A 20,944-nucleotide genomic window follows, 5' to 3' on the forward strand; every position below is an offset into this window, starting at 1 on the left:
CTCCTCTCATTGTACCGAGACATTTAAATGTACTCTCAGATACCATAGCTCCACTTGGCTTACTGTTTCATGGATATTTCTACATGCTTGGGACCTTGCAGTCTCTAAATTGGTCTTGCTGTTTGACGACTGCACCTTTTAAGTAAGATAAGTGAACACCACCTGAACTGTTTTTTTTTTTTGCTGTATTATAAGGTAAAGCTGCTTAAATATAACACCGATTGACCAACTTGCTGTGCTAGAACCTTTTATACCTATGGTAGTAGTGCAAACACAAAAAGAAAGCAAAATTTGAACAAAAAGCCTGTCCTAGCCTGTATGCAAACACCTTGAGTACTAACTATCTCTTTCCCTCCTCCAGACCATTCGTAGCCATTATTTAAGGGTTCCCCCTCTCTCATCAAATACCTACATCAGTTAAGAAGAATCGCCCAGAAAATACTGTGGACCCAGCAAAAATGTTTGAGAGAACCATAGCCTGAAAGTAGTGAATGTATGTTAACTTTCTTGATTTAGTGCACTTTACATAGTGTACTCCCTTAAGGACAGCTGACTGACTTTAGTGTGGTCAAAACGCTGCATCACAGATTAGCAGCAGGCATCACCCCTCCCCATATATCTGTTACCGTCTTAGTTATACTGCACTCCTTTTCCTCTATAATGTAGTGTGCACCTTTGCCTCTTCCTACCCATCCTGCCCACACTCCAGCTCCCTGAATTACACAACACATCTCTGATATACTGACTATTTTGTTTGAATTTAGTCTAAGGTTACTTAACTGCCACATACCTACCTTCCACCCATATAGGATACATATTGCAGTAATAGGTTCTCTTTCACATAACACTGAAGTCTCCCAAACTCTCCAGTGTCTTGGACTACTGGCTCTGCTACGCTCACTCTGCTCCCTACCATACCCCCATTCCCATCCACCCTCATATCAATTTTATAGTTATACACCACACCCTCTATCACTTCCCTCCCACCCAGAGTGTCACACCATACATATCACTTACAAACCAACACCCTTCACCACACACTTACTTACTATCACTCATTATTAGTATATCAAACCCACTTACTTTGTTACTACCCTTAAACACTCTTTACCAGACATGATGAACTATAAACAGTCCCACTTAGTACATAGGTAGAGTAGTGCTTTTATTGTCATCACCTTTCTCCTGCTGTTCTACCTCTCCTCTTACCACACTCGAGTACATATCAGTACCCCCCCCCCCCACAATGGCCAACTGAACTTCTGTCCACCCCCCTGAAACTTTGTAACTTCCCTATCACATCACTAGACCTCACCTCCTCTAGATCAGTCTCTTACTCTCACTACAAACTGTCAGTCAGAACTAACCCTCACTCCTCATTTAAGACATACTAAATTACTACGCAAACTAACTAAACTATATCTTCACCTACTCCATAAACTCATTCGCTGTGATGACATTCACCCTAATCCAGGGCCCACCACAACACCCTATACAGACTCTAATCAGCCAAACCCCCTATACTATAGACCTACCTCCTCTCTCCTCTAAATTAACATAAATGCAAGAAGTATACTTAACAAAATCCAGGACCTTCACGCCCTTCTAGCTGTATATAAACCAGAAATAGTAGTGCTAACTGAAACATGGCTTAAACCAGAACACCATAATAATGAGATTATAGCCTCTGGCTATAACATAATACGCAGAGATAGAGTAGAGAAAAAGGGAGGTGGCATAGCAATACTGTTCCAAAATCATCTCCCCATTGAACAAATTGATTATAACACCCAAGAAATCAAAGACGTTGAACTAATCCTTGCCAAATTAAAACTAAACTCAAACAAGCATATCATTTATTGCAGGTGGCTACATTCCACCAGGCAACAACACTACTATAATGGAAAACCTGCTAAACTGGATCTCAAACTCCATGCCACAAGAAAATGTACTATTAGGTGACTTTAATACTGACTGGCTGAACTGCTGTAGCCACACTCCAACTTCCATAGATTTACCCAAATTATATCCACCGCAGCCAGAACAGACAAAACCTCAAAACGCGAATCCATCTTAGACTGGATTCTGTTATCTGACCCCACTCTAGCATGGCACACTGGCTGTCTACCTGACAGTCTAAGTGATCATCAACCAACCTACCTAATTCGGAACAGACCCCATTATATAAGCCAACCCAACCTCAGAGTAATATGCAACAAAAAGACCTTTAAAACAACTGACTTCATCAATTCATTACAAAGCTGTAATTGGACACCCCTAAAACTACTATCTGTAGATGACGCCGTATAGTACTTTACTCCACTTTCCTGCAAATCCTAAATTGTCATGCCCCCTCCAGAACTATAAGACTAAAAGCTAACTATGCTCCATGGCTAATTAAAGATACTAAGACTACAATGAAAGAGATGGATCTGGCTTGGAGTCAATATCAAAAGAACAAAACCAGTAATCTGAGGCAAACCTACCAAGAACTACGAAACAAATCAAACTAGACAAAAGTAACTACTACAAAAACATGCAAATATGCCAACAACCCTAAGAAATTTTGGGCTACAATAAATGGCATAATCCACCCAGGTAAATCCACCACACCAACCCCAGTACTACCAAACAACCATGACAAAATTCCCACACAATTTTAACAAGTTCTTTACCGAAACAGTCCAAACCCTTACCAATGCCCTCAATACCACTAGCAGCCCTATACCAGGTGCTAGCAAAACCCACCCTTCTATTCAAAACAATACCACCAACTTTTTCCTATACCCACTAAAATTATTTCAAAGCTCTTTAAGAAACTCAAACCAGCCACACTAGCTGCTGACACCCTACCAGCCGATTTAATTCAGATGGCAGCAGACGCCATTGCCTATCCCGTGTCCATCCTCATAAACGGGTCACTTGCAGAATTCAAAGACCACACCCTGTGGAAACCATCACACATTATTCCACTGCACAGAGGGGGCAACTCCTTAGAACTCACCAACTACCGCCAAATCGCAATACTCTCACCTCTATCCAAGATATTAGAGAGAGTTGTACATTCCCAACTACTTCAGTACCTCTTACAAAACAACTTAATCTCCAAAACTCAGCATGGCTTTAGACCATCCCACAGCACCACCACAGCATTACTATCATTTACAGATATAGTTAACCACAATAGAAACAAGGGACTATTTGTATCTTCCATTTTCTTAGACTTAAACCCTTTGACATGGTAGACCACAACATTCTTCTCCAAACTTTATCTACCTTAAGGCTCATCCTCTCCACTGTATCATGGTTTACTAGCTACTTATCTGGTCGACAGCAGGCAGTCCTATGGCATAACCAGCTGTCCTCCCTGCTACCAGTTTCCATAGGTGTACCTCCAGGATCCATCCTTGGCCCACTGTTGTTCTCACTATTCACCAACCAAATCAATTCCTCCTCATTCACAGCATCAGTAGTACAATACGCAGATGACACCACTCTTATAAGTGCCGCCCCCACCTTAAAGGAACTGCAAATCCTCACACAAATCACTTTTACTCTAGCCGAAACATGGTTCACAAACATTCAATTTATTCTTAACCCCAAAAAAACTAAATTAATTATTTTCGGCCTGGGTCATGCCCCCCCCAAACAGCACTTTCACCATTCACTCCAAAGATAACATTCAAATCACTCCAACTGCGCACACTAAACTCTTAGGTGTAGAAATAGACAATGACCTCAAATTTGACATCCATATAGCACAAACCATTAAGAAAATTAATAAAAAAACTAGGAATTCTCTATAGGAACAAACACTTTATAACTAAACAAACCAAAGCTACTATTGCAAGAACCCCTCTCTTAGCCATCCTTCTGTATGCCTCTCCCATCCTTACTAATCTCTGCCAGAGTGATCTGAACAAAATGGAATCTTGTCATAGCAAAATAGCCAAGTTTGCTACTGAAACCTCATAAAAATCCCACCACTGTCTCGCCCTTAACCAACTCAGTTGGCTCAAGCTACCTCAAATTCTTCTGTTTAATCAACTCACAATCATGCATCTCTTCTACCTTCCAGAAAACAAAATCTGCACTTCACTTCAAAATATAATTAACTCCTACATCCCTACCAGAGCCTTAAGATCTAGTTCTCAGAACCTAATAGGTGTTATCAGACACAAAAATGATGCTGGAAATCTCTCTTTGCCTGCACTATTGCCAAAATCTGGAACTCACTACCTAGCCAAATAACCTCCAGTACCTCCACTATTCAATTTAAGAAACTCCTGAGAACCCACTTCTCAAACAATTGGCTTTGTTCATGCTACTCCCAGGTTAATTTGCACCAATACCATGTTCAAGGATTCTACTAAAGGTCCCCTAATTCCTTTCACTGTAAAGCTTAATAATCACTGGTTATTTCTATAACAAAATATTGAGAGTACTCAATTTAGAAAGACAAAAAAAAGTTCTTGTTTATATTTTATATTCTATATAAACCCTACTACTAGAATGCTGTATGCTGACTTTACTAAAGGAATTGTTAATCTATACATAACTTATGTTTCTATGGAACCTATATCTCTGTATGATATTCTTGTGTAATTTCTTTATGACATGCTATTGGAGCTTTTCTCCTCGGGCCTCCGCTGAAAATGGATATGTGTCCAGTTGGACTTTCCGGTTAACAAATGTAAAATAAAAAATAAAATAAATAAAATTAGCAATTGAATGCTTACCTGAGTTTGGAGACTGGCTAAAATACTGCAGATTTGCAAGGAAGGCAATAAGTAAATGAATAAATTTGTGTAGAACATGACTTGATACCATTGTTATCTGTGGTAGACTGTTTTGAACACTGATAAATATAAAAACTTAAGGGACAAAGATTACTGTGTATTAGTTTTAACTAGTCCTGTTTTGAGAAAGTTAACTTTTGCTGTAGTAATAGTTTTTAAGAAATTGATTCTTTAACTACACCCATTAAGAGTGTGGATGTGGAATAACCCTTCCGCTGCTGTGATGTCTGACCCTGCTCTGTCCCTGAATGAAATAATTTATGCCCTTCCATATCCCTGTTAGAGTATTCATCACGTCTAGGATGTCCTGCCAAGGATAACCCAATGCCCAGCCAGTATATCAAAGCATTTATTACATAGGGACAGTCATACATTAAACGTATGCTTCCCACACAAGTGTAAGGCATACAGGTAACATACATACACTCCCAGCTGAGAACTTTGTTGCAGATAATCCGAATGCTGTTGTGGTATATCGGTCTGAATGCCCTTCACTTTGGTTATACTGAGCCTACTTTTTTCGGCTAGGTACCCAGTTGGAGATCTTTTTTCTTTTTCTTGTTTATTGGGTTACATAGGTTCATAGGTGTGTACTAGCCTAATGGCCCTGGAGCCTTTACAAGCCCAGCCCATAGGATTACCCTGGCATCGTGCCACCCAACCTTAGACATGTCATCCAAGAAAGGGAAATGTCAGTGTGGGAGACGGATTCCCCATAAAAACAGTCGTAGATGTATGTTTTGCTTAAGTGTATCCCATGACCACACTCAAGTGTTCCCTCTGTCAGGCTTTTGTTCCCAAGTCTTTGCGTAGGCGCCTTTATTCACTTTCCATTTACCTTGAGAACCAACATCTCAAGCTTTTGGCTCATAGTGCCATGGCAGAATCTGCACGTCCTGAGGTACAGCCTCTACTCCAGTAGAAAGCCAAGAAATCTAGGTCTGAGGCTACTGTTTTCCATCCTCCCCAGGGCATCTCACTTGAGGTGAATGAGAACCCATAGAACAGCCTGGTATTGTCGCTGGTTTCTTCTGCCATGATCTTCTCTGAGGCCAGCACAGAACCTGCTACTCATGTCTTGAAGGCTTTGCAAATATCCACCATGGATGTTGAGGGGGACCTGCAGCTGATTATTTCCTAGGGACCTAAAGGGATTCCTCCGATCCTTGTTCGGGAAAATGTGCCAGGTACCTTAATCGGAACCAGACAGGGGTTTGAGCCTCCATGTTTTGCTAGAGCGGATGCCCCAGTGAAGAAAAAGCAGAAAATTAAGCATGTGATGTCTGCTCCAAGACTTGACTCAAGGCTTGTTCAATGCCTTGATGTCATTGAAGCCTCCTCTGGGGGGGGGGGGGGTCGGTTCCTGTAGCCCCTTGGTCTTTTTACCCCTAGGAAGGTTAGGGACCCAGAGTCTTCAGACAAGGATTCTGACTCTGAGGCTGACTGTAGCCTATTACTCTCAATTTCCTTCATCTTTGGACTGTGATTCTGAGGAGGAGGTATGTCACTCCTGATTCTCTTTTGGAGGAGCTTTCGTTTAGTGACATGGTCCTGCATGTGATGGAGCATTTAAATGGGATTCCTCCCAAATGTCAGGTGTCCAGAAAAGGTATTATGAGTTGTTACAGATACTCTCCTAAACCTTCAGCTGTCTGTGCTGTTTTGTTTGCTCTGTTTGATACCTTCAGCCTCTACCTCATAAGAAACCTGATAGATTCTGTAAGGTGCCAGATGCCTGCAAATTCTTGAATAAATGCCCTTCTTCTGATCTTGCAGTGATTTTTTGTAGCTACGGATAAACCTTTTAAGGTGTTGCCTTCTTCTAAGCTCCTTCCTTCATATAAGGATAGTTTGTTTGTGTCTTTCGGCTTTTCCCGGTTAGGGGTCGCCACAGCGGAACTCCGGTCCGCTAATGATTGGCAGTAGATTTTTACGCGCTGGCTTGCCGGGCCTAACGCACAACCTTCAACGAAGGAACGCCCATTCATGCATGTCGACACACAGAAGACGCTCTAACTGAGAATCGAACGGGCAACGTCTGTGAGGTGACAACGCTACCGCAGCACCACCTTCAGATAAGGATAGTAAAGATAGTAAAGCCATGGAGAGGATTGCTAAGAAGGTACACACTTCTGCTACTTTAGCCTTCAGGGATATCAATTATCAGACTCCTATGCAGAGCCGGATCATGGTCAAATAGGCCCCCTAGGCAGGGGTAATGGATCAGCCCCCCCTCCCCCAGCCGTTCCATTGTCCTATTACTTGGCTATTTCTCCCCAGTTACCATAAACACTGTTAAACCTGTCAGTGTACAGACTATTTTCTTTACTTCTACAATGATTTGATATCATTAAAACTTTTATTTCAGATTTTATAGCAGAAACACCGATAGCCATTTGCTAAACAAAACAATACAGCGTCACAGTGAAAATAGACTTTGTAAGAATAGTAAACTTCTCTGCCCTTGAAACTCGCATCCATTTAAATGGCATTGAAACCCACATTCAAAGAAAATGCATCAGGCCAGGGAAAGATTGTTTATTTTTGGGCTGTTTTCATACCATAGACCCCTTGCACGCATTTTTAGAACCATGCATGCTTTCTTTGATGCATCATCCTGATTGTATTAAATTATATTCGTTGTATTACAGCACCACTTGTTAGTGTGTGTTTAACATTTGTAGATTTGAAACATTTTTCCAGTAAGCAATGAAACAAGATTTATTAAGTAGTAATGACAAAACTACCCTTTACAGAACATTTCAACCACAAAAGGTCACTCAAACTTTTCTGTCATTACAATCCACCAATATCAATCGATATACACAATCTCTGCTGTAGTAAGTCATCTGAATAATTCCACATTAAAGAAATATTTTACTAATGAAGAGTTTGCTGTTGGCAAACAACTTTACATTTCACTGTTTCATGTACAAATCCAGTGCCTACTGCCCTTGTAGAATAAATTGCCCATTTTACATTTAAAAAATTGTTAAGCTGGTAATATTGCAATAGGGAATGGCTGTTACACTGGCAACATGTTCATAGTTACTAGGCATCTCATCCAAAGTAGGACACACTCCGAGTGCAACACCTCCACCTCCCTTTAAAGGGCACTGCAAAATCAGCACTCCATGTACATGGTGTGAGGGTAAAACCCACAGCCATCTATCTCCACCAAAGGCAAGTATGCTACTTGTTGTGCTACTAACACTGCTTTCAAATTTTGTACATAAACTCATTCCTTGAAAATGTACAGAAACTCAACTGTCCTTAAAAATGCTTATGCTTACTTGGTGTAGAGGATTCAGGCTGTTGTCTGTTTCTGTAATTAAAGTATGGGGTTTGAACCTGGAAAAGTTAACTAACCTGCCATCCCTAACTGGGACATTTTACACAGACACATGGACAAACACACACACCCATCCTGTCTGCAGAGCTGGTTACACCACCAGCTGCATTTACTGTTTTGGCGGGCGTGCTTCATTCCGGATGGCCAACAAATCAAATGTCCTACTCTGCAGGCTTTGCTATCAATTGGTGCCAGCATGTAATGTCCTACAGTAGGATGCTTAATGGTTGCCTAGCGGTTCTTGGGGTTTGCTGCTCTTTTCTTATTGAAGTCTCCAGCAAGGTCCTAAACCCCTCCAAGCTTTACTTCTTTCAGACTTAATGGATGTCTTCATAGTTTTTAATCATAAACGGTTTTGTTTTAAACCAACATGGTCGTCCCCCCCCCCCCCCCCACAGCCAACACAGGGCCTAGGTAACTGCCTAGGTCGCCTTATGCTGGATCTGACTCTGCTCATATGACAAGGTACTTCCTGTCTCCACTTTCTCACTTTGGGAAGATTTTCTGATATATCTGACTCTAAGGATAAGGTCTCGGATCTCTCCTTACTTAGAATGACGGGCAAGCTTAGAAGTGGAACTATCAAATGTATCTTCTAGGGCTGCTGCCTCCGGCTGTGTGATAAAACACTATTCCTAGTGGTACTTGCGTATTATCGCAACCAGATTTCCAGCATTGCATAATTTGTTATGTTTGACTGGAAATATTTAAGTTAACCTGAAAAGGGGTTTGTAAAGTAATAATTATTACTCTGTCACGTTGTATGTGAGTCAGGAAGATGAATAACAGTCACATTTTGTATTTCTCGAGGACGTACTTTTCTACTCAACTTACTTTGACTTCTAATAAACCTGAGTGTCGCTTAAGTCTTCCTAATCCAATGTCATGTTCGTTGACTTTTTAAATGTATGGCAACTTCTGATGATCTTTAGTCATGTAAGTGTGAGTATTGGGTTGATCCTGAGTTTTGCAACTCACAGTATTTTAACATTGGAATGGCAATGCTTTTAAAGCCTTTCAGTGCACCTCGTAAGATGTATGCAGTTGCAAGTCATGTGTCTTAGAAACTGTTGCTTTGGCAACTTTTTTTAACATCTGCTGGACTCTTCATAGGAAGGGATGTGTTCGGGACCTATTCTGCCTTTTTATTAGTCGGCAGTGAGATTCAGAATTTTACATTTGTATTTGGATTGTGTGATATTTTAATTTACAACATTTCTGCTTGTACTTTTATTCACTGAATGTAGTATATTTTGCTTACAGTAGTAATGTAAATAGCACTTTAACTGTAATATTAATTTTGTTTATTCACTTTGCTGCATACTTCCTTTTTGTGCAAACAGTTCTGCTTACAAGCTGTATCCTAAAGATTTAGACAAATGTAAAAAATAAACAGGTCCTTCTTCACAGGACTCAGAAGCAGCAGGCATGTTTATTGGATTTTTCAGTAAGTTAGGTCAGGAAAGGATGCTACCCACGAAGAGGAAGTTTGCTGTTATTCCTCTTCCAATGTCCTAAACAATGTGACAGAATAGTAATTAAGACTTTACACAACCCTTTTCAGGTTAACAGACATGGTCTGAGGGACAAGGGAACAGAAACTTTCTCTTTCTCTTCCAGTTTGGCAGTTTGATTACTGCAGTCACCTAGATTCTCTCCATTATTCATCAGGGTTAATTTATGACCTTGGAAGAGCCTTTCCTCCTTTTGCTGTATTCATCAACCCTCTGCAGAACAGCTTCCTCATTTTCCAGATGTATTGCAGGGTCTGCTGTCCCACGATACCATTCATCCGGTTCCAAAAACAGAGAGGGGTTTGCTTTTTTATTCCAGGATGTTTCTGGCCCCGGGAAAGGGGGTCTTTGGATACCTGTTCTGGATCTTTCCTTTCTGAACACCTTTTCTCATAATGCCTTCCTTCTGAACACTCTCTCTTCAGACTGTTTCCTCTGTTGACCCCCCCCCCCCGGCCTTTCTGGTTTCCTGTGATCTAAAGAACACTTGCCTTCACATTCCTGTCCACCCTGTCACATTCCTGTCCACCCTGTATTCAGGAAATATTTGTATTTTCTCTGTTTCTACCTCACATTTTCAGTTCTCTGCATTGCCCTTGGGGGTTTCAACAGCCCACAAGGGTGTTCACTAAATGTCTAGCCCCTGTAGTTGCTTTTTGCAGGGTTCAGGGCATTCAAGTATTTCCTTATCTGGATGACCTCTTGCTTCAGTCTCAGTCCTGTTCCAAGCTGGTGCAAGGTCTTCATTGTACTCTGCTTCATTTGCACAGCCTGAAGTTCATTGTCAACCTTCAGAAGTCAATATTAACTCCATCGCAGGATCACATTTTCCTAAGTTGCAGGTTCCAGACTGTGTTCCAATCGACATCTTTTCCTGCCAAAATGGTTTCATTCCTCACAAATTTATTCACTCCCTGCTTCCCCTGTCCTCTCTTCCAGCCAGAGAGTTTTTCAGAGCTCTGGTGTTCATGGCCTCCACTATCTCCATTCTTCCCTGGGTTAGACTTCATTTGAGAGTTTCAGTGGTACCTAAAATCAGTGTGGCTTCAACACCTCTGTGGTGGATTTGGCAGCAGTCTCTCAATCCAGGGGTTCCTTTCTGCCCTCCTCAACCATTTCAGGAACTCTCCATAGATGTATCAGAGCTGGGTTGGGGAGCCGCTTCAGGCATCCTGAAGTTGCAGGACTTTTAGTTCCCTCAACAGAGAGCATATCACATCAGTATCCAGGAAGTGTGGGCTGTTATTCTGGCCCTTCAGGATTTCCATATGTCTAGGTCCCAGGTCCCTTAGAGGTTTATACGGACACCACCACAGGCATGTGGTACATCAACAAACAAGGGAGCATGAGGTTTTACCTTCTTTGCAGGTTATCCCTTCTAGCATGGGAAGTAGCCCTCAATCATACCTTCAGAGTGTACTTTTAGGACAGATCTCCTCAGCAGGTCTAGGACATAGCCTCACAAATGGATGCTTCACAGAGATGTGTTCCTGGACATAGTTCATTGGTGGGGTATTCCTCAAGTAGATTACTTTGCCTTCTCTCTGACCAGGCAACTTCTGTAGTTTTGTTCCAGAGTCCCAAACCCTTTAGCTTGGAAGGTGGATGCCATGTCTCCCTCTTGGAATGGAATGTTCCAGTATGCCTTTACTCCGATTCTTTTTCTTCCAAGGGTCATTCACAAAATTGAGAAGGACTCTCCAAAAACTTGTTGGTAAGTTCCTTTTTGTCCAGACAGCACTGGTTCCCCCTCTTATTCCATCTGACCATGGACAGTCATCTACAAGTTAACTCCCTGCATGGATCTGCACACACAGAGCAAAGGAACTCTTCTTCACCCTCATCTATCCACTCTTCATCTGATGGTTTGGGTGATTAGAGTTTTGATTTGTGCTTGGGATCCTGCAGGAGGTCAGGAAACCCAATACCAGAAAGTTGTATGTCTAAAAATGGAAGAGATTATATGCTTGTTTTTTTAAGCATCACCAGTGTCACTTTTCATTGGAGGTCTCCATTGTTCTTTCCTACCTGTGTAAATTACTACATTGCAGCTTGGCATATTCTTCGGTGTAAGCCCACTTGTCAGCCATTTCTGCCTGTTTGCCACTTACTCCTCTTTGACCTCTAGGTTGGAGGTCAAACAGTTTTTTAAATGTGTCCTTCATATTAAATCCCCAAGAAAACCCATTCCTTCTTGGGATCTTAATTTTGTCCCTTAGAGCCTGCTGTTTTTTTTTTTTTTTTTTTTGCAAAAATTCACCTGTAAGACTTATACTGGTTGCTTAACCTCTGCCAGAAGGGTATCTGCACTACAGGCCTTGATGGTGGTCCCTCCTTTTCTGTTCTCTCCGTACAAATCCTTCTTTTATGCCAAAGTGGTTAATGAACTGTTCCTTAATCAGTCTATCTAGCTTCCTTTTTTTTTTCTTCCCCCTTCTCCACAATCTTCAAATGAGACGTTTCTTTTCTTCATACTTAGGCCTTTGTTTTGTCCAAATGCATGCAAATCCATTCATAAATATGATCAGGTTTTTGTTTCTTTTCATAACAGCACATTGGTTTGGCAGTTTGTAAGTAAGCCATCTCCTCCTGGATTTTTAAGGCCATTTTTTCGTCATTCTTTTCATGGTAAACAGTTGTCTACTTCTGTGAGAGCTTCTACTAGAGCAGTGGTTTCCTCAAGGGCTTTCTTCAAAGGTTTGCACACCATCTCCATCCTTGAAGCTGCTACTTGGTCTTTGGTTCACACATTCACAAAATATTACAAATCGGATGTTATTTCCAGGGCAGGTTTTGCCAAGGCCATTCTGCATGGGTTTGTGGAGGGCTCTTCCCTGCCTTCACATTAGCTTTTGTACTCTCCCAGAGGTGATGAGTACTGCAACACTGATATGAAAGGACATAGTACTGTTGTGTAAAATCGTTTACCATAACAGTAGATGTCCTCCTTTTCACTGTTACAGTATTCACTCCTTCCTGTCCCCTTTCTCTTCCTTTTGCATGGGTGGTACTTTTGTACTGGCTGAGAGGTTCCTGTCTTCTCCATTCCCTCCATTTTTTCTGGATGTGTATGTCCTCCTTTTCACTTGGGTCCTAGTTCTCATGGAGCATTTCAGTTCTGAGTTAGGGGCATATATACATCACCTTTGTGCCCTAATCTTGTGTGTTGAGATCATACATCTGATGTATGACACTCCATAGGTAATAAAAGCTTTGCTATGCTGGCCGACATTGGGCTGTTATTGGCAGGAGATCCCAGAGGTAATGAATATTGCAACAGTAAAAAGAAGGACGTCTGCTGTTGGGGCAAGATTTTAAGCAACTGTACTTTCAGGATGTTGTGGGGCCAAGCTATTCCTGCTCCGTAATTAACCAGTAAAGTGCCAGAACTTGAGGCCTACGGCTACCTTAATGCTTGAAGAAATATGTAGTAACTAGAATTTCTTTCCATTGCAGTGGTAGTGCTCTCTCATTATCTGTGTTTAATCATACATTCTCAAGTTTACTGGAATTGGGAAAAGAGGAGAAATATGCACGTTTATTTCTAGCCCTGTCATCTTGCATCAAATTCTGCATAACACCAATGTGGAACTTTATGGAAGTCAAAATGGCATTTTAATAAAACCAACTCAAATCGTTGCCAGTTAAAAATCCTCACCCATGACCCACTCAGAAAATGAGCCACATTGAAAAGCTAATTGGTTATCCAAATGCTCTTTTTACTGTCAAGTTAACTACCCCCTCCATCAGTTTGATAGTGCTCACTAGCAATACAACATGTATACTCAGAGCTGTTCCAGTTTTGTAACTGCCAGTTTCTTGGACCATATATTATCCCTTCCCACCAGAGCTGCTAAACTTCTAGATCTTGCCTTCACAAATATGAGTCTCAATTACTCCTCACATTTTCTCCCTTGTCATATTTGGCTATCTTTGGGTGACCTCCCTTAAAATTTCTTTTACAATCCACAAGAATCCCACAGTATTTAGAAATGATTCCAGAATTGCCTATTTACTATTCATTGCCCATCTTGTTAATTCTAAATGACATCATTTCCCAAATGACCCCAACCTGATGCTAGTAAGCTCTGAGCTTGCTGTTTACAGCTCTAAATTTTTCTCTTTATAGTTGTATTGAGGTGCCAATTTTTAACTGCTTTAAAACATAGTGGTTTAAAAATTAAATCTGCATGGTGAAATTCTAGCATCAGCAAACTCCAGCACAGTAGGGTAAAAAAGGCTTCAAGCCAGCTATAACAAATCTCCTTTCACGTCATGTAAAATGGAGGTAAATCCTAATAAGCAATTACACACTACACTACACATTAAAAGGTGCAAGACCAGTTATGAAGTTAAGGTTGCTACCAGTAAAACCCAATCACAAGGCCTTCTTTAGTTATATTAGTAAAGCTGGAAAGTTGCAACATGGAACTTATATCTAATGGTTTCACGTCTACTCTGACTCCAAAAACATTGCCAGTTTTTTCCCTGACAAATTTAGCTGTACAGTGACTCTACCTTCTCAGCCCACTGTTCCCCATGTCTCATTGTGCACTGAGTGTATTGGGTCCTTTCCACAGTATTCAAAAAAGCACAGCCGTTCTTTTGGACCTTGTATCTTCCCTACTTGTTTTTTGAAGTGCTAAATTTAGTCAGTCTCCTCCGTAACTCAGCCGCACACACCTGCAGCTCAGAGCTTGCTGTTTACCTCCTCTCTCCTCAGGCACTAGTTGTGTTGGCTGCTGCGTGACATAGGCAAACTTACAATTGTATAGAAGCAATCAGACTTTTAATAAGTTCACATTTACAAACATTATACATCACATATTGTCATATATCTTATAATCTAACATTATATAAGTTATTCAATGCCTCCCTTCTCTTAAACCTTTTTCCTCCTCTAAAAACATTTTTCTGCATATATTCTTACAAGTTCAATTTTTTTTTTGTAATTTACCTCTAGCTTTTGCTAAATATACCACTTCTTGTTCTCTTATCTCTTGTTAGATTATTCACTATTTCAGGTATAGTCAGTTTAGATTCTGAGTTCTATTTTAATAATTGCATTTTTGGCAGACACCAGAAGTAAACTTAACAAGGCCTTACTATGTCTAAGCAATTCAGATCCTGTATCACAGCTAAAAAAAAAAAAAAAAATCAGATCCTGTATCACATCAAAAAAAATCATTTCCTTAGTTACACTCATTTGCTCACCCCATATTCCTGACAGAGTACTCTGTAGGGAAAATTTTAAAGTGTGCCAACTCATCACACTCCAAGAACATATGTTCTTAGCTACCTCTTTCTTCTCCATCATCCATCCCATCCAACTACAACTCCTTTTCCCAGTTTAAATATGGGGTCGGGGTGTCACTTCAACAGTGACAGTCATCTAGAGCCAGGGTTTACACCACCTGACAGCTATCTACTGCAGTAGTTCTTCCACACGACACACACTTGCATCTATGGTCAATTTAGATTGCCCAATCCCCTTACTGCGTGTCTATGGAATGTGGGAGGAAATCTGAGCACCCGGAGGAAGCTCACACAAACACAGGGAGGACACGCAGACTCTGCACAAAAGGTACCCCAGATAAAAATCGAACCATGGAGCCTCTTGCTGTGAGACAAAAGTACTATCCTCTGTGCCACTGTGCTGCCTGTCCAACATTTGCCATCTACCCAAGAGAAAATTCTTTTGAGTCTGTTTGGGGAATAAAAGCATCTATGCAAACACTTCCAGGCAAAAATCCTAAATCTTTTGGATTTTGTTGCATATTTAGGAGACATACTATTGTCCTCCCATGTTTTGAGATTAGACATGCAATTCACAATCTTTCCTGATCTCTTCTGATTTATTCCTATAGTTACTGTGCAATATTTTATATGCCCTACTTATTATTTTTTTTAACAGAAGCTTCTGTTCTAGATTCAAGCTAAAAACTCACAGTGCGGGTCTCACTTAGGATACCCTACCTCTTTCTCTATACTCTCTATCAGTCCCTGATAGGGAAGGCAGTCAGTAGCCTGCAATCCATATGTCTTCTCTGTCTCTGTCTCTGTGTGTGTCTCTCTCTCAACAAAAAGTACTAGAGAGTCATCAGACACCCTATATAGGAGATTCTATAGGAATGAGAAGTGTACTAATTGGTTCTCTGACAGAGCAGCTGATGCATGGAACAGACTACCAAATTACATTAAAGCAAGTACTAGTTTAGATATTTTTAAGAACAGCCTGGATAATTATTATGAGAACAAGTGTTTTGGTATATTGACAAGCTAGAAGGGCATTAATGCCCGTGCTTGAAATATTTGTATGTATCTTCTTCCAGTAAATGTCAGCCCCCTGTTGCCTGTTCTCTGTACCCCTAATTTCAGTCATCTCTGTCAGCAAAATCTCCTTTCTTCATTCCTGTTGGCTTAGTTCTTAATACTTTCTGCTACTTTGTGAATATAATATAATTTGTATGACTGTTCTCCTTAAGGATCTGCGTCCAAAATCTCATTTTTTCCTTATTTCTTTAATTCCCCCTGCTTCGTCATCATACCTTTCCACTTTGAATTGTAGCTTTCTGCTTGTATTATGTGTAAGATCCTTAAGTGTGTAGCTCTAAAATATTCCTTCAAATGAGGTACTCCTAAACCTCCTTATTCTATTGGGAGGATCAGCTTATCCCACTTGACTCTTGCCCTCTTCCCTTCCCAAATAAAGTCCTTCAACGTTTTATTAGCTACTGTCCACAACTCCTCTCCTGATTGATTAAAAAATATGCCTGACCTGTGCATAAAATCAAAGGGACTAAAAACGTTTTACTGCTTTTATCTTGCTATCCATATTCATAAGCAAGAGCTTCCAGTTTCTCAGTTTTTGTATCATTGTTTGTTTAGTCTCTTCCCACATGTCTTTAGCTGCTGTAACTGAATCCTTTTAATTCATATTCCTAAATGCTTCATTTTATCATGTCCCCATAAATATTGATATTGCTGAACCAATTCCCATGTGGGTACATAGTTTAAAGCTCTAACCTTTGTCTTATCTTCATTCATTTTATATCCAGACAAAAGGAACTGTCTCAAAATATTACATAACAGTGATGTCCTTTTCTGGTTCCATCAGGTATAAAATGACTATCCTCTGCAAATGAAGCCAACTTTTCTTGAGCACTATACCAATTATATCCTTGAATTTGTAGGTGTCTTATTTTCATTGCTAGTGGTTCTAAATATAATGCAAATAACAAAGGGAGGACAGCCCTGTCTTGTTCCTCTGTTCAGGCACAACTTATCAGGAAAGAATCCTCCCACGTTGATTTTTGCCTCTGATCTCTCTTGTATAGTTCTAATTAACCTTATTAATGTATCTGGAAATGCAAATACTTTCATTGCACTGCTCATAAAATCCCAGCTAACTCTGTTGAATACTTTCTCTGCATCAAGACTCGCCAATAACAGAGGTATTTTCTTGCATTCTGCTTCCATTTGGATCATAATTGTTCTATTAATGCAGACAAATCTTTGCCTTCCCTCCACAAAACCACATTGGTGTATTTTGGCATCACCTTTTCCATTCCTTTTGTTGTTATAGACAAATACACTTCATCATCATGGGCCTATATGAAGCTGGATAGGTATTAGACACCATTTTTTCCCAGTATGTTGGTGCCTTCCCTCATTTTAAAATGTTTAACTTTTTTTTTCCCCTTCCTAGCTTCCAAACTTCTACTGGCATACCATCTATTCCTGGAGAATTTTCTGTAGTTTGGTTATATATCAGCCATATCTGGAGTTGTTTTCATTTGATCTTCAACCGATGAAGAATACGGTTCTGGTACCGATCCGACTCTGCCGCATTTTCCAGCATCGGATCCGAGCTACACGCTCCTCCCCTACCCATAATGCCCTTATCTCCGTCCACCCCTCAGATCTCATTTGCCACACGTCCAGTCAGTATCGTGGTCTGTTGCTCCAAGTTCCTGGTAATTGAATTTTAGTAATTTTTCTGGCCTCCTTTTTCTCTTTTCTAACTCATTTTAGCCCCTTTCCTTTTTCTTTCCCTTCTTTCTCCTATTTCCTATAGTATGTGTGTGCACATGCGCGCATGTGGTCTGTTACCATGGCAGAGAACCCCAAGCCAGGGTTTTGGAAATGCCCAGTGTGGCCATAAGCCCCCCCCCTTCAGATGGTCACACTATGTTTATTGTTTGTCTGGGAGTCCCACACCTAGACACCTCCTGTTCATTCTGCACGGGCTTCAACCCCTCTGCATTGATTGACAGGAGGAACAAGTTGATCTTGAAGGGCCTCCTTCCTCCACCTTCCTTGGAGTCCTCTGCTTCTACTTTTGTTTCTTCCTCAACCCTGGCTTCTGGGACTCAACGTCCCGCCAAGAGGACTGAGGAGAAGTACTGACGAGTGGGATAGGCCCAGGAAGCAGTCCTCTGACCACACTTCCTCGGCCGAGCCCTTGGCTAAGTCTCACCCCCTCGGCTTCAGTCACCCCATTTTTCTCTGGAGCCAGAGGTCTCTCTGGGCTGAACCTCTTTATCAACTGCTACCCAGTGCCTCTCCAGGCCTGTATCTGTGGCTTCCTCCGTCCGGTCCACCTGCAGTCTTTCTGAAGCTGAAGTCGACAGGATGATGCGGAAATTCATCCGGACCCAGATCCAGATGGAAGTCTTGCCTTCCCCGTCCCCCTCTGGGGCTGGGAGCATGCAGTCCACCTTTCTTCCCATTGCTCCTTCTCTGATCCGACCTCCAGCTTCAGAGTCCTTGGGTCCAAGTTTTCTCAGTGTCGAGGGGTTGGCACTGGTGGTACCAGGTACCTCAATGCGGACCATTGCCCTGAGTGGTTCGGCTCTGACTAGTTCGAGCCATAGCCTTGGCACCAGATCTGAAGGGGTGGCGGTGGCTTTGAGGTTTTCAGAGTCGGCCTTTCCACTCTGAGTTTCGGCGCCTGGAGGCTTGAATCCAACTCCCCTGTTGACTCAGTGGGTTATGGATCCGGCCTTGTCCCCAGCTTCTGGGATCCGTTGTCCCTCTGCTTTTGACATAGTGGAGAGGGCTCTCTCGGCTACCCCGAGACTCTTGATGCTGTCGTCCTCTGAGTCCGTCCTGGGTCCCTCTCTTTCTGGCTTGGATTCTGCCATCCTGCCCCCTCAGGGTAGCCTGTTACCTGTCCGCCCCAGGGAGTTCCCACATGGGAACGGCTGGAAGTTTCTGAATCTTCCCCAGAGACCCCCCCCCCCCACAGGGGCTCTCTTGGAAACATACATGTAAAAGGAGGCACTTAGACTCCCTGCCGGCGTCCTCTTACAGAAGACACTGACTTAGAGGAAGGGGAGGGTTCTCCAGGCCACCCCGAGATGATCCTGTAATAGCGTGGGGGGTGGTCTGTCCAAAAACCTAACACACATGAGTCTGTGCTCCTGTAGGCGTTTGGCACAGGACACTCTACCTCCTGGGTGTCCCCTCCCACGGATCAACTTGTGGATTTCCATTACATCTCTGGCATGGAAGGAACCCGACATGTTGAAGCCCACCCCCAAGCACCCTGATATTATTCTAAGTATGCCTTCTGGCAGGCAGCATTGGTCTAAGGAGTCCCCAGTTGATGCCATGGGGGTTGCGGTGGCCATGAAGAAAGAGCTCGTTCAGGAGAGCTCCATGGTCCATCCACCAGACCGAGAGTCTCGGGCCATAGACAATTTCTTGAAGCGGGTTTACACTTCCATGCGTGCGCTGAACTACATGCCACATGTGATCAGACTCCAGTGGGACCTGGTCAAAGAGGTCTCCAAGTCTGCCCCAGGGTTCATGTCGGCAGAAGAGAAGGAGTTACTCTCCTCCCGTATGGCCACCTTCACTTCCAGCACTTTTTTATAAGGTTCCTGTCGCATGCTACTGAAGGCGCCTCAAAGGCGACTGGCACAAGCGTTGCCATCAGGCGTCACTCCTGGCTCTGGCTTTGTGCATTCTTGGAACACTTCAAGACATCTTTTATAAAAGCCCCTTATGACGTTGATCCAGAGCGAGAAATATAGGAAGACCTTGTTTGCTGTCAGGATTCGCTTCTCAACCCCACAATGATCCTTTTCCTGGAATCAGCAGGGGGTGAAGAAGATGTGGTTCGGAAGTCTCAGGGCTATTCCCAAGATGCTCAGGACTCACCTTACCCCAGAGGCAGAGGGAGATTTGACAGACTCTGTCCTCATGGCAGACTGGGTCTGAGGAACCAGGAGTCTCTGGATTCCTTCCCGGACTGACCCGTGCAGCAGCCCTGAAGGGTTGCTTGACTGCTCGTCTCTGGAGGCAGTCAGGAGATGTCTCTTGCTGCACCCAACAGCCTGGGAGTCTATCATAGACTATCATTGGGTGTTGCAAATCATATCCAGAGGATACTCTGTTCCCTTCATTCAAATGCCAATTCCGCCCAAACACCTCCCGGACATTCCTCCCGCACAATGGGAGGAAGCAGCAGTGGAAATCACTAAGCTACTCGAAAAATGAGTCATCCAGTCCATCCCCCCCAGATCAGGCATCTGTTCCAGGTTCTTTTTAGTGCCAAAGAAGACAAGGGACTTAAGACCCATCTTGGATCTTTCTACCCTAAATCTGTCAGTTGCTAAGCCAAAATTCCGGATGGTCATTCTCCAGTCCATGCTTCCCTTCCTGCAGAGAAACGACTGGATGTGCTTGGTGGATGTCCAGGACATGTAATACCACATCAAAATGGACAGGTGCTCTCTGAGGTTCCACTACTTCCAGCTGGGGGCCAGTCATTGCAAGTTCAGAGCGCTACCCTTTGGTCTAGCCATCGCCCCCAGGGTGTTCACCAAACTGATTGGCAGTGGTGGCTGCTTAATTGCGGTTGCAGGGGTTCCATGTCTTTCTCTACCTGGACGATGGTCCCTCCAGGCATCGCCTCTGTCAAGACAGGGATCTCCTTCTCCAGACCGCCCACCAGCTGAGCATAGCCATAAATCTCCAGAAGTCCCTATTGGATCCGGTTCAAGTTCTAGACTTCAATGGGGCTAGGTTAAATACCACTCGGAGCAACATTTTTCTAACTCCAGACAAACTTCAATCACTCAGACATCATGTGTTGTACATTGTTCAGAACCAGTATTCCCCCTGTGGAGTCAGTTCTTCAGGCGTTCGGGCCCATGGTGGCCATGATCACCCTAATCCCCATGGCTCTTCTGCATATGAGGGTTCTCCAATGGACCATAGCAGTCCAGTGGTCCTTACTAGATCTACTGTTATCTCATCTGGTTCTTTTG

At 42.5% G+C, this 20,944-nt stretch overlaps 1 protein-coding gene across 4 annotated transcripts in view; it reads left to right on the forward strand.

The window, feature by feature from the left end:
- NMNAT1 (nicotinamide nucleotide adenylyltransferase 1) overlaps positions 1-20,944 on the forward strand; it is an 842,176-nt gene that overhangs the window by 40,015 nt on the left and 781,217 nt on the right. The gene's annotated exons all lie outside the window — the stretch shown is intronic.

Source organism: Protopterus annectens, chromosome 2.part1, assembly GCF_019279795.1.
Source record: "Protopterus annectens isolate FY-2018-M chromosome 2.part1, PAN1.0, whole genome shotgun sequence".
Lineage (NCBI taxonomy): Eukaryota > Metazoa > Chordata > Ceratodontiformes > Protopteridae > Protopterus > Protopterus annectens.